The sequence below is a fragment of the Myxocyprinus asiaticus genome, chromosome 23, assembly GCF_019703515.2.
Source record: "Myxocyprinus asiaticus isolate MX2 ecotype Aquarium Trade chromosome 23, UBuf_Myxa_2, whole genome shotgun sequence".
NCBI classification, from domain to species: domain Eukaryota; kingdom Metazoa; phylum Chordata; class Actinopteri; order Cypriniformes; family Catostomidae; genus Myxocyprinus; species Myxocyprinus asiaticus.
Genome location: NC_059366.1, coordinates 19,558,362 through 19,571,969, shown reverse-complemented (window position 1 = coordinate 19,571,969; position 13,608 = coordinate 19,558,362). Strand labels below are relative to the sequence as shown.

Sequence of the window (13,608 nt, the reverse complement as noted above, 5' to 3'; positions counted from 1 at the left end):
AAGAACATTCGCTTTTATAATTCTGCAGCGCTTACACAGAAAATAAATTCCTTATTTAATGCCATCTTGCACATAGCCAGCAAAAAAAGCATTCATGTTTTATCGCATAATACTGCTTCACATAATGACTTTAATCTTGGTCAGTTATCATTTAGATCAGAGTCACGGTCAATTCTGGGTCACTCAAAAACTGACAATATTTCCAGTAGGTGGCTTTACCATGAAAGTAGCTCATGGCCTTTTCACAAACTGCACTGATTGAAGGCACTTGCACAGTGTATGTGTCATTCTATGAAATGGGTGCCTTTACAGTTTGATAAAGAGTTAAAATTATGTTAAATAATTTTAGATATTTTAAATGTTTAGATATTTAAGGTAAATAATATTTTAAAAAATTGCATTGTGCCATTTCAAGCTAAATTAATATATTTTAAAATATGCTGGGACATAATTATGTCTTCAGAAAGTTGACGGTGTTGATGGTAAAAATCTATATCTCACCCAAAGCGATTGTATCACTTCAGAAGTCATGGATTACACAACTAGAGTTGTATGGATTACTTTTATGCAGGCTTTATGTTCCTTTTGGAGTTTAAAAGTTTTGGACCAGGGTCAGAAATAAACAGGGCAAAAGTGACAAAAATGCCACCGAAACTCAAAATGTATGGCCAAAAACTTCCTCTTTAAAAAAAAAAAAAAAAAAAAAAAAACTCTTAACATCTGATCTTTTTTCTATTTTATTCTGAGTCTAATTTATATCATTACAACATAAAATTTTATTCTGATTTAAAATTATAGGTAACAACCTTACTGAATTAATTTGGAATTTAATGTAATAAATGGATAAGTTGAAAGTATTTTACTTAAAAGTGTGACACCTCATAAAGGTAAAAAAATACCCCTAAAAATCAAATCCAGGGTCCAAATATTGCCCCATGATAAAAATAAAAAAAGTTAGTTCCATTGTATAGACAAAACCACCTCAAACATTCTTCAAAATATTTTTGCCTGTGTTCTGCAGAAAAAAGAAAGTCATACACGTTTGAAATGGCATAGGGGTGAGTAAATGATGAGAGACTTTACACCATTGAGTGAACTATCCCTTTAATAATGGTTTTCTTTTTTTTTCTTTTTTTTTCTTCTTTTGGGCAGAGAATTCAGTGCTGAAAATTCTGCAAAAAATACACTTTTTAATATTTACTTTTAAAAAACAATGGTAACAGGGTTGATATTTTAAGACATAACTATGTTATATTTTAGCATCTTCAAAGTGGCCACACTTTGCCTATTTTTGCAGAAATGTACTCTTGGCATTTTCTCAACCAACTTCTTGAGATATCACCCTGGGATGCTTTTTAAACAGTATTGAAGGAGTTCCCATCTATATGCTGGGCACTTAGTGGCTGCTTTTCAATATTATTCGGTCCAAGTCATCCATTTCAAAAAAACATTTTTTTTTTTAATAAAATGTTAGTTTTGTAATTAAATAAATTAATATGTTGGCACAATTATATTTTTGTCTACAAAACTAATTTCAAACATTTAAGCATATGCCTTCAGATCACAAGGCTTTTAAGATCATGAGAAACATTTCAGGCAAGTGACCCCAAATTTTGAACGGAAGTGTATATATATTTGTGCGTGTGTGTGTGTATTAGTTTCATCCAAATGTGCATATTTGCAAATACAGCAAGGAGAAGATGGGGACATGCCAAAAAAGGCATCCTCATGAAAAACATATTCAAATAAAATGGTATAACAGTTACTGGATTTTTGCTGATGTATTTTGAAAAATGTCTGTATTATCAAATGGTAAAAGTTGCTATCAATTATGACTGTTAAAGTTGTTTTTTACACATATGCATATGAGGGACACAAATAGCACTTGTTATGTAGAATGACCCGTATGATGAGCAGTTTTTTTGTGTTTTGACACACAACCCCTGCACATGTTCAACAGGTCATTCTGCAGTAATGAGGGCTTGAGTCTGGTCAGTGAGCCGTCCTGTGAACAGAGCGGTGTTAATTAACTCTCACCAACACAGGAGAGCAGAATAAGGCAGAGATGGAGAGGTAGACCTCTGACCTCCACAGATCTAACCAGGCCTCATTGGGCAGCCTCAAATCTGAGCAATTAGTAAACCAGGTCCCTCAATCTGCATAATTGCCCTAGCAGGGTGTAGGACAGACAGCGATGTGAGTGGAGACCATTGGACACACAAACAAGATGCAAATAAAAAGAAAGATGAACACTCTAATAACACTCATTAAATGCTGAATATGCTCTTAAAGTCACCATCACACATGGATTGATGATAACTGCATTGGTGGGGCATTCTGCAGAATCCCTGCTGAGGCTAAGCGCTGCCTGTTAGTAGCCTGAATGTCATGATTTCAGGGACTCAGAGGGGATCAGTTCCTACAGCTTGTCATGTGACCCCTCTGAATAATGTTTTTAAATCCACACACAAACGCGGGACAGGAAGACCATAGCTGGACATGCAGCGACTACTGTGCGAATTCTAAAGATGATTAAGAGGGCTATTCTCACAAAACCTGTCAAGAAAATGTCCTGGTCCAATTTTATCCCAAACTAAAAAGAGAAAAATGAAAAATAATATTTTGCCTTTAGAAACTGGGGCCTATTTTTTGTGCCATTAATATTTTTTGCTTTGTGACATTATGCAATTTTGGGTCCGGAATGGATTCACTTTTAAAATTTGAGAGCACCAGTTGAGTGTGGTCACTCAGGTCAAGGTTTTGTATATGGGTTTAGGCTTAAACTTAATTTCTGTGCTGCCCTCTAAAACCAGAATGTGTAGACAAACTATATTGACTGGATTAGAGCTGCCACTGCTACATCAGACATGTATCAAATCAAAAATGTATTTTGTTTTCAACAAACATCTGAGCCGAACACATGACAATGGAAGAGCTGATGTTTGAATACAAACCAGTGGTCAACAAGCCCCTCTAAACATATTCATGTCCATCCAGCATGTTCAGATAAGACCTTTGGTGTCCCTCTTGATCCCTGCTGGAAACAACAGCACTTAAACCCACAGCAACATCGACCCTTCCAAGCCCTGACAAGTTGGATCACCGTAATCCATACATTTGGATAGCTAATCTACATTCAGCGCTTCAGAGGACATAGAGACTTTTCGGCTTGTCAAATCCTTAGATGGGAATCTGAAACTGGGTATGTGGGGTAGGTATTACAAGGGGCACCCCCCTTTTCAGACAATGAGCCTACCCAGCTGAGCAGACAAGGACATAGGGGGAGATGTTTGGGCTTACCAATGCGTAAGATCAATTAAGGGTGGTTGAGAGGAACGTTTGAAAGGAGAAGTGATGACCCTGCCACTGAAGAGAGCCATGCTGGTCCTTTTCACTAATCCAGTAAAAGAGCCAAATATTTCAAGAAATATCAGACGACAAGGTCCTGAAATCCAGCACAGGGCCAGGCTCCATCCTTTATCAAAACATGTAACCTGCATTAAAGAGTTTCAGGCATGTTTTCTGGAGTGGCATAAGCACAACTGACTAAAGCAACAAACACTAAAGCAACCCAGTATTGTTATATGAAATTTCAGCATAGTCTTAGAACACCGCTTGTCCAACTAACTGTTGCATAAAGAATAGTGACAAGAAAAATTACATTCAAAAACTACATATAACAACACAATTCCCTTTTCATGACAGATACATTTGGTGTCTGATATATGGCCAACAACAGCACCAGTAAAGTATGTTTGGTGTGTCTTTATGACAATAAATGAATGCAGAAAATATAGTAAACAGTAGAATAAGAATAGTATGAATATAGCCGCAAGCTGCAATCATCAGGGGCCAAGCACACATGGACCTTATTCACAGTAGCCCAGGATGAAAATGAGAGTGTGAGGGACAAACTAACATAAATGTGATGTTTTGGAGATGAATGCAGGAATTGTATTTTATTTATTTATTTATTTTTATTTTTTTGGTTGCCATGATGTAACTGTTATCAAAATGAGAGTCTAGTCATTATGTTGTGTTACATGAAACTTGGATGTGGGATATTTCTACTTGATATCTTTGATGTTTGATCATAATGGTATTTAATAAAATGATGGTCATAATATAACAAGTAAACAAAATTGGAATGATCCTGTTAGCCTAGCAGGTGTTAGACTGTTATTAGAGACATGTCAGAGCAACCATATTATAAATTATCCTGCAATGCTCGCATTTGCGTTACAGGTACTTTTAGAAAGAGTACAATGTAGCATGTTGAGAACGTGTCTTTGCAAATGTTTGTTAAACAAGTGTTATCATCAATGCAGAACCTTTGCTTCACAGAATGATATTTTTAATAAAAGTCAAGGTATAGTACCAAGTTTGTGCATCTTTTGTGTTTTGGAATGTTTGTGTGTCTACATGCCTCTGTGTCTTGGCAGACGTGGAGTGCAATATTTTCTAGGAATTTCCAAGATGGAAGTCTAACACCATTGCACTTTTCCTAGTAGGAAGGTGGAATTATTTGTTTATTGTTATTTATTTTATTATGATATTTATGATATTTTAGTCTGCATGAATAAAAATAACAAGCAGCAATAAATGAAAGTTAATTGTTACCAGCGCAGGAACACACACTCTGTAACAAGTCTGTAAACACAGTCAATTATGTCTTAAGTGAAAACAGGCAAGACAAAAAAATTAGGATATGATCAGATAGCATCAGTTTATTAAGCTTTGCACTGTGAGCGAGTACTGGTGTCAGGTTACATCTGCACCAAGCGCTTCTTTATCAAACACTAATTAACCTTTTCATATGCAGATCTAAATCAAATAATAAACTTGTGAAGACAAGAAACACCTTTGATGATAAATAAATGGTAAATCCATTGAGTGTGTAATGTTGCTTTTGTATACCCATTATTTCTCCATAAAACAATTTAACAATGAACAAAACTTAGGCAATGAAATACACGAAAATATAAAACATTTTAACTCTTGCAGTGTGTTCTGCAAACAGTCCTGCACAACAATGCAATATGCAAAATAGTTCTCAGGAACGAGCATGACTAGTGCCTCCAAATACTACATCTCATGTATAACCGCCTATACATGCTACTAAAAGATTTTTTGTCCTTCTATGACCCTGCTCTATTTAATCATGGATCTTTTAGCATGCACACGATATTTAATCTACTGGTGCAATAAATATTAACTTTATTTGATATAAACCAGGGGTATTCAATTAAAGTTTCAAGAGGTCTGGTCTCTACATTTGCTTCCCAGCAAAGTTCCGCACAATAATTTACATGGTGTCAGTAGTCAGTACACTGTAGCTATGAAATGACATAAGAAATGCTTAAACAGTTTTATGAAATAGTTATTATAAATGTACAAGCTGGCAGCAATAGTACTTTGTAATAGAAAAAAAAATCATAAAAGCAAAACAGTCTCTTCAAAATTAGGCAAGGATTATGACATTGGGGCACCAGAGACAAACGAAAGGGAGAGATGGGTCAGCCCATGTCATGATGTCTCACGGTCCGAATGGAACCCAGCCGAGGTTCGGACCCTGACCATGGTCCGCTAATTGGTGACCACTGATATAAACAATAACCCTTTTTTATTATTATTATTTGACATCCAAGACTATATCAAAACAGACATTTTTATTGTGTGACTGTTGAGCACAGAAGAAAGAAACATATTAACTTATGTTTATGGTATTGTTGCCTTTTAAAAGAATAGTTCATCCAAAAATGAAAATTCTCTCATCATTTACTCACCCGCTCCAATGGTGCGATCCGCAACTGCTGTGCAGGCAATGATAAACACATCAGTCCGTTTTACCAATGTATTAATCTTCAGTTCATTTAATCAATTGTTCAGAAATACTCACAAACAGTTGTCATTTTGAGTCATTCTAGCAAATTCTTCACTGAATCCACAGAGTGTTTAAACATGATCTGACTCTGACTTTAAAAAAAATGTCAAGTTATCATTACTTTCCTAAGATGTCCAACTTGAAATGAACAGAGATAAGTATGTGCACTTGAGGTACGTGAGACTTAGTTAAGAGATAAAAAAAATGACGATCACCTGTCGCTTGTAACTGCTCTCATTAAGTGCCGAATTAACGCTGTTTTCTCATTTCTTCTCGAGAGAACCGTCTTGGTCCTGTGTCCCCGCATACAGGTAATCACGCCGACACCGAGATGAGCCATCACACTCGCACCCTGGATTTGAAAGCAAACATTGCGGCTGATGGCCAAAGATTTCGGGCCATAATAAATATAAAAAATAAGATAAATGTTTTTCAGAGGGCTGACAGCATATTCACTGTTCTCTTACAAAGTTATTAATGTTTAATTGTAGGTCAATTTAATATTTACATGACCACAGCTGCAAGTTTAAAGTTAATCATAACTGAGATTTAAATGTTAAATCGGTGTTAAATCACTAAGCATGATAAAAAATGCGCAGAATGTTTAACCATTATGTAATCCTTAAATCAATTTAATGACAGCCAGACAGCGGTGCATTATGGACTTCAAAAGATTACCTAATTTACAGGGGCTGTGGCAAAATACAGTATGTTTGAATTTCTGTGGAATCAGACATTTAAAAAAAAAATGTCAGGTCTTGTGGTTCCTTCTGGTGGACAAACAGTAAAACAGCCTGTCAATCTCAATATTTCTAACTGCTTAAAAATGCAATTGTAAAAATAGCTATTTCTTCTGTTATAGCACTGCCAAATTGTTAAAAAAAAATTTGGCATGTTACCTCAAAATGTTCTTTTGTGCATAAATATTAAGTTTTGTTGAGTTTAAAAATTGTGCTCACAAGATATGAGCCAATTAGTCATAACAGGCCACATGCAAAAACCTGTTGGATAATATCTTCTGAACTATTTGACATATCAAAATTCTCTTGATTAATTTTTGTCAGGAATGTCTGTAGATAATGCATACAAAGTTTCATGTTCAAAAATATAGGTTTTTCAATCAAATCAAAATGGTAAGTTTTCTTATGAAAATTGGAAATTCATGTAACCAAATGATTTGGAGGTACAAATGGATTCACAGAAATAAAAAAATAAAAAATGTTTTTTATCATATACGGTTCTGGAGTTAATTCAACTGCTTTGAGCACAGTTGCACAATTAGGATTTTCTTAAGTTACAGCGCCCCCTAGCTTCAAAAATGACAAAACTCTGCATGTAACCTTAGTTTTCTCTTGTCTATTTATACAAAGTTTTGTTAAGTTTGAAAATTGTGCTCACAAGATACAACCTAATACGTCATTGTAAGCTTGACTCAAGGAATCAGAGGAAAAAATAATTTCAATTCTAGCCCTTATGGTTGCAGAGATATGAGCCAAAATGCAAAAGTGTTTATTATAGCACCACCTAGGGTCAGACTGGTGTGCGTTTGTGCGCCTGAGTAGTGAGGGGGATTTGAGACCATCCTGCTAAGTTTGGTGTCTCCACGACTTACGGTCTTTGACGCCCAGACACTTTTAGGGCAGAAAAAGAAGAAAATCAGTACAATTACAATAGAGTTCCAGCAGCTTCGCTGCTTGGCCCCCTAAAAACAGAAAATACTGGCAGTGTTTTTACAGTGTGAGGTGTAACCAGCATATGTACCTGTTCAAATTTGAGAGAATAAACAATCCACACATTTGCCCTAATATAGGGCATGTTTTTGATAATAAAATTTGTAGGAAACATATGGAATAAGGAAGTCAATTTTAGATCATAAATGCATGTTGTAAGATCCAAAACATGGATAAGGTATTCGGCTGTATGATACTGTATATTTGTTGTGAAATAATCAGAGCATACTCTTCATGGACTCCACATTTGATCCCATAGACAGCAATAGTCTAAAAGGTGCTCATGATAAGGTGCTTATGTAACGGTAGCCAGCTGGTATGTGCTGTAGCCTTTAGCCTCCTTGTTAGCGCGCCCACCTTCCATGCCGGAGACACCGGTTCAAATCCCGCATGGAGTGGGTCGGCAGGACCAGTTACAGTGGTGCCATGACCCAGATGGGAGTGAGGTTTGTGGGGTGAGTATAAAGGTAGCCAGCTGGTAGGTAGATGTACAATGTGTAAACCTCACTCCCCTAGCCTCAAGAGCAGCACTAGCGACTGATGCTAGGGGCTGTAGCTTTTAGCCTCCTCGTTAGCGCACTCACCTCCCATGCCAGAGATGGGGGTTCGAATCCCAATTGGAGCAGGTCCAGTAGGACCGGTTGCACTTATGTGGCTCAAGTGCGGAGCTGCAGCTAGATCCAAACTCCTCTGTATGACATAGGAGATGTTCTGTTTAACGTGAAATGTAATCGGTGAAATGTTGCTCACCCACAATCAGAAAACATACAATGTTGTGAAAGTCTACTATATTAAATGAATATGAACACCTACCTGTATGTGTGAGCAGTTTCACATAGAATAAATTGGGGGAGTGCAATACGTATTTGAAATAACAACAGAAAAGGTACTCACAGACATTTCCTGTGTTGTCAAAGGTGTTGAGCGCCTCATCCACTCTAATGGGGCCAAGACTGTCTTTGAAATGCATAAGCATGATATACACTCACCGGCCGCTTTATTAGGTAAACCTGTACATCTACTAATTAATGCGATTATATAATCAGCCAATCGTGTGGCAGCAGTGTAATGTATAAAATCATGCAAATATGGGTCAGGAGCTTCAGTTAATGTTTACATCAACCATCAGAATGGGGAACAAATGTGATCTCAGTTATTTTCATCGTGGCATAATTGTTGGTGCCAGATGGGCTGGTGTGAGTATTTCTGTAAATGCTGATCTCCTGGGATTTTCACATGCAATAGTCTCCAGTGTGTATTGAGAATGGTGCGAAAAACTAAAAACAACCAGTGAGTGTCAGTTCTGTGGACGAAAATGCCTTGTTGATGAGAGAGGTCAACGGAGAATGGCCAGACTGGTTTGAGCTGACAAAGGATACGGTAACTCAGGTAACCCCTCTGTACAATTGTAGTGAGCAGAATAGAATCTCAGAATGCACAACACATCGAACCTTAAGGTGGGTGGGCTACAACAGCAGAAGAACACTCTGAGTTCCACTTCTGTCAATTCAAGAACAGACAACTGAGGCTGCAGTAGGCCTACCATTTATGTACCTAAGCAGAAATACAGATTTTTCAGAACAGGCTATGTTTTTCCAATCGTCTACCGTCCAGTGTTAGTGAGCCTGTGCCCACTGAAGCCTCAGTTTCCTGTTCTAAGCTGACAGTAGTGGTACCTGGAGGGGTCTTCTACTGCTGTAACCCATCCGCCTCAATGTTCAACGCGTTGTTTGTTCAGAAATGCTTTTCAGCATAGAACTGTTGTAACGTGTGGTTATTTGGGTTACTGTCACCTTCCTGTCAGCTTGGACCAGTCTGGCCATTCTCCTCTGACCTCTGTCATTAACAAGCCGTTTTCACCCACAGACCTGCCGCTCGCTGGGTGTTTTTAGTTTTTTTGCACCACCATATACACTCTAGAGCAGCTGTCACCAAATAGTGGACTGCGGTCCAGGTCCGGACCTCAGCTTGGTTCCATCTGCACCACGAGACATCTTGACATTTGCTGCCCCATCTCATCTCACTTCTATACTTCAAGTGATCAGTGTGACAAAACAACAGAGCTGTGAACAGCGCAAGCGCTCGGGCGCAGATAGTACTGATCTTTCAGCACTGTATCCTCGAATACTTTTCTCTTTTACAGAACACACTTAATTTTTACCCTTTCACGCTGTGCGCAGAGTTGCAGACGCTGTTATTTTAACGACAGTAGACCATAGCAGAGAAATACAGTGAGCATCAACGGGGCGGACTGGGAAGAGAAATCGGCCCTGGATTTTACATAGAAACCGGGCCAAAAGTTGAGCGGAGGGTGGGTGTCACTGTTCTTTTCTGCATATTGCGGCTCTCTTCAGCATATCGTGGCGCTGTTTTGCGGCCCTCTTCAGCCAGTCGCGGCCCGTTCGGCATAACGCGGTGGCCCGTTTCAACTTATCACCGAAAAGACCCGGTTCTCCCTATGGCCAGTCCGTCCCCAAGCATCAATATACACTACCTTTCAAAAGTTTGGGGTCACTTGCCTGAAAGGTTTCTCATGATCTTAAAAACCTTTTGATCTGAAGGCGTATGCTTAAATGTTTGAAATTAGATTTGTAGACAAAAATATAATTGTGCCAACATATTAATATATTTAATTACAAAACTAAAATGTTATTTAAAAAAAAAAAAAAAGTTTTTGAAATTGATGACTTGGACCGAATAATTAAGAAAAGCAGCCAATAAGTGCCCAACATAGATGGGAACTCCTTCAATACTGTTAAAAAAGCATCTCAGGGTGATACCTCAAGAAGCTGGTTGAGAAAATGTCAAGAGTACATGTCTGCAAATTCTAGGCAAAGTGTGACCACTTTGAAGATGCTAAAATATAATATAGTTTTGATTTATTTTGGATTTTTTTAGTCACAACATAATTCCCATATTTCCATTTCTATTATTCCATAGTTGTGATGACTTTACTATTATTCTAAAATTCGAAAAACACTGCAGAAAACGAGGATGAAGCGAAGTGAATTCAGCTTCACGTGTCTGAAATTAATCTGACCGTTTAGCTAAACCAGATTTGTGACAGGGCGATGTGCTTCCAGAGAACCTTTAAACTATAACATTTTATTCATCTAAAATTAGCTTTATTAATCAGCATGTTTCAAGCCTTTCACGAACAGATTATTTTGGTGAAAATTAATCAAAGATCATCGCTCGCATAAATGGCAAGGAAAAACAACCAAAAATGTGATTTTACTAGTAGCATAGTGGAGTTCTCATGAGAATGTTTCCATTATTTGATAGTCTGACCATTTATAGGCCTACTTAACTTTAGCTAACAGTATTTTTACGCTTCACTATTGTGCTGTACATTGTTTGTTGTTGGTAGATTTTCATTTTAAGGAAAATATAAAAATGGTCCATTCAGACTTTTACATTTTCAAAATGTTCTCTCAGGGGATACCCCTGAACCTCCAAACAATATATTTCCTTAATAGTCACAAGGCGTCCTATGCCCCTTGAGTATCTAAAAATATTCAAACACAAATACTGGACTGTTGTCAGTCAGCTTCAAAATGAACAGTTGATTTTTTATCTTTTAATATTTATAACAAAGTGACACAAGATTGGCTGATTAGATAATTGCATGAATAAGTAGATGTAAAGGTGTACCTACAAAAGTTGCAGGTGAGTGTAGATTGAAAATACAATATAACGAGGCTAAAGATATTAACAACACAAAACAAGAATGTTAGCTATATACAGTAAGTGTGATGAACAATTGATCAGTGACATAGAATGGAATAAAGGCCTAAGCGCACAACCTCGCTCCATGTATTTGCAACTTATGAAGAGCTGTTGCAAGATGTAAGACATAAACATGAAGATACATTATAAAAGTTTGGACACACCTACTCATTCTTTATTATTACTAGTATTTTTGACATTTTTGAATTAGATATCATGAACAAATAATAATATATTTTGTACAGCATTTATTCATCTTTATTAATGTTAGTTATTAAAAATAATTTGTTTTATTGTTAGTTCATGTTCGTTCATAGTGCATTATTAACTAATGCTAACAAATACAACTTGATTTAAAAATTAGTATGTGTTGAAATAATAAATGCTGTAAAATTATTGTTCATAGTTAGTTCATGTTAACTTATGTTGTAAACTAATGTCAATCAAATGGAACCTTGTTGTAAAGTGTTACCCATAAGCCTTAGATCAAATGTTTTTTTAAGATCAAGAGATACATAAATTCAATCAAATGTGTCCAAACTTTTGACTGGTAGTGTATGCTTATTGATATATGGCAACGTGATGATGGAATTTAACCCACAGTTTATGAGAAAAAAAAAAGAAAAAAAAACACACACACACACACACACACACACACACACACACACACACACACAATTTGGACCTTTACTCAAAGTCTAGCTTGCAATTGTTTAGGTATTTTTTTTATCATCATAAAAGGTTTTGGTTTTAGAGACTGACATGACCAAAAGACTTGAATTAGAACTCTTTGAGAGACTCAAAACAACCGATACGAAATTTAAAGCTAAATTTGTTCTAATCTGTACTAGAGGTTGCACAGACTAGTCGACTAGTCGACTTTAATGCTCTGCCATGACGCATTAAGCTTGATGTTGACTAGTCGCTGATCATGTGATTTTGACACTAACAACATGGCCGCCTTGCAACAGACAACAGGTGAGGAGCCCGGTGGGTCATTGCAGCAAAGCAGCAGTGTACATCAAGTGTGTGGAAATACTTCACTAAAGATGAAGCCTGTACAACTGTCATTTGCAAAATATGCAAGTCCATCCTGAAGTACAACAAAAGTACAAGTGCAATGCACACTCATCTGAAAAGGCATCCGCTAACGCTAGATGAGGAACGATGCAAATCATCTCGACAGCAGTCAATTAGCGACTTCACCAAACGTCCAGCTGTGACAGAGAAAAGATGGCAGCAAATCACCAATTTGCTGGTGAATTTCATTGTCAAAGACATTCGACCTTTAGCTGCAGTGCACGGAGAAGGTTTTAGAGAAATATTGCGCTTTTTTGAACCTGGCTACAAAGTCCCATCTTACAACACACCGTGGAACACTATCAAACACCAGTACGACAGCCTGCGTGAAAATATTGTGAAGGAGATGAGAGGTCAGAGTGTGTCACTAACAACTAACTTGTGGACATCCTCCACCATGGAGCCATACATTACGGTAACAGCTCACTACATCACCGACACATGGAAGCTGAAGGCCCGAGTGCTGTGTACATCTATGATACCAGAGAGACATACTGCAGTCAACATTGCTGACCGTCTGTCTGAGATAATCAAGGAATGGGGCATACTGGTGTTTTGCACAGTCCACGATAATGCCAGTAACATGAACTTAGCAATGGAGCTATGTGAAATGTTTCCCAAAGATCTGGGGTGCTCCGGGCACACCCTACAGCTAGCAATAAAGACTGGCTTAGTCTTACCTGACGTTGTGAAGGCTACTGATGCAGCAAGGAGAGTTGTCAGCCACTTTCGCCACTCAGCGTTGGCCACTTGTGCCCTGAAGAAACGGCAGGAACAACTTGGCATAAGAGCCAACAAATTCCAGACTGACTGTACAGTCCGATGGAATTCCACATTCGTAATGCTCCAGCGACTGTTCGAGCAAAGGATTGCAGTGCAATCTGTGCTCGCAGATGAAACAGTCACCAAATCAGCTGTCCAAAAGTCACTCGCCATGAGAGCATCACAGTGGGAGCTGCTGGAACAGCTGATTCCAGTGCTGCAACCGTTGGCAAAGGCCACTGAAATAATGTGTGGTGAGTTGCATGTGGGGCTGTCTTTCATCTTTCCAGTCATTTTCAACATGATCAGCACCACTCTGACCTGACAGCTGTACGTGCCTTTAAGAACACGGTTCGACGGCAGTTGGAAACACGGTTCAAACTGGAGTCCGATGATCTGACAGAATCCATCCCCACTGTGGCC

The 13,608-nt window shown here is 37.9% G+C and overlaps 1 pseudogene; it reads right to left on the bottom strand.

Annotated features, from left to right (window-relative positions):
• The window catches only part of LOC127413665 (calmodulin-lysine N-methyltransferase-like), a 168,512-nt pseudogene extending 159,622 nt beyond the window's left edge, over positions 1-8,890 (bottom strand).
• Between the last annotated feature and the right edge of the window lie 4,718 nt (positions 8,891-13,608).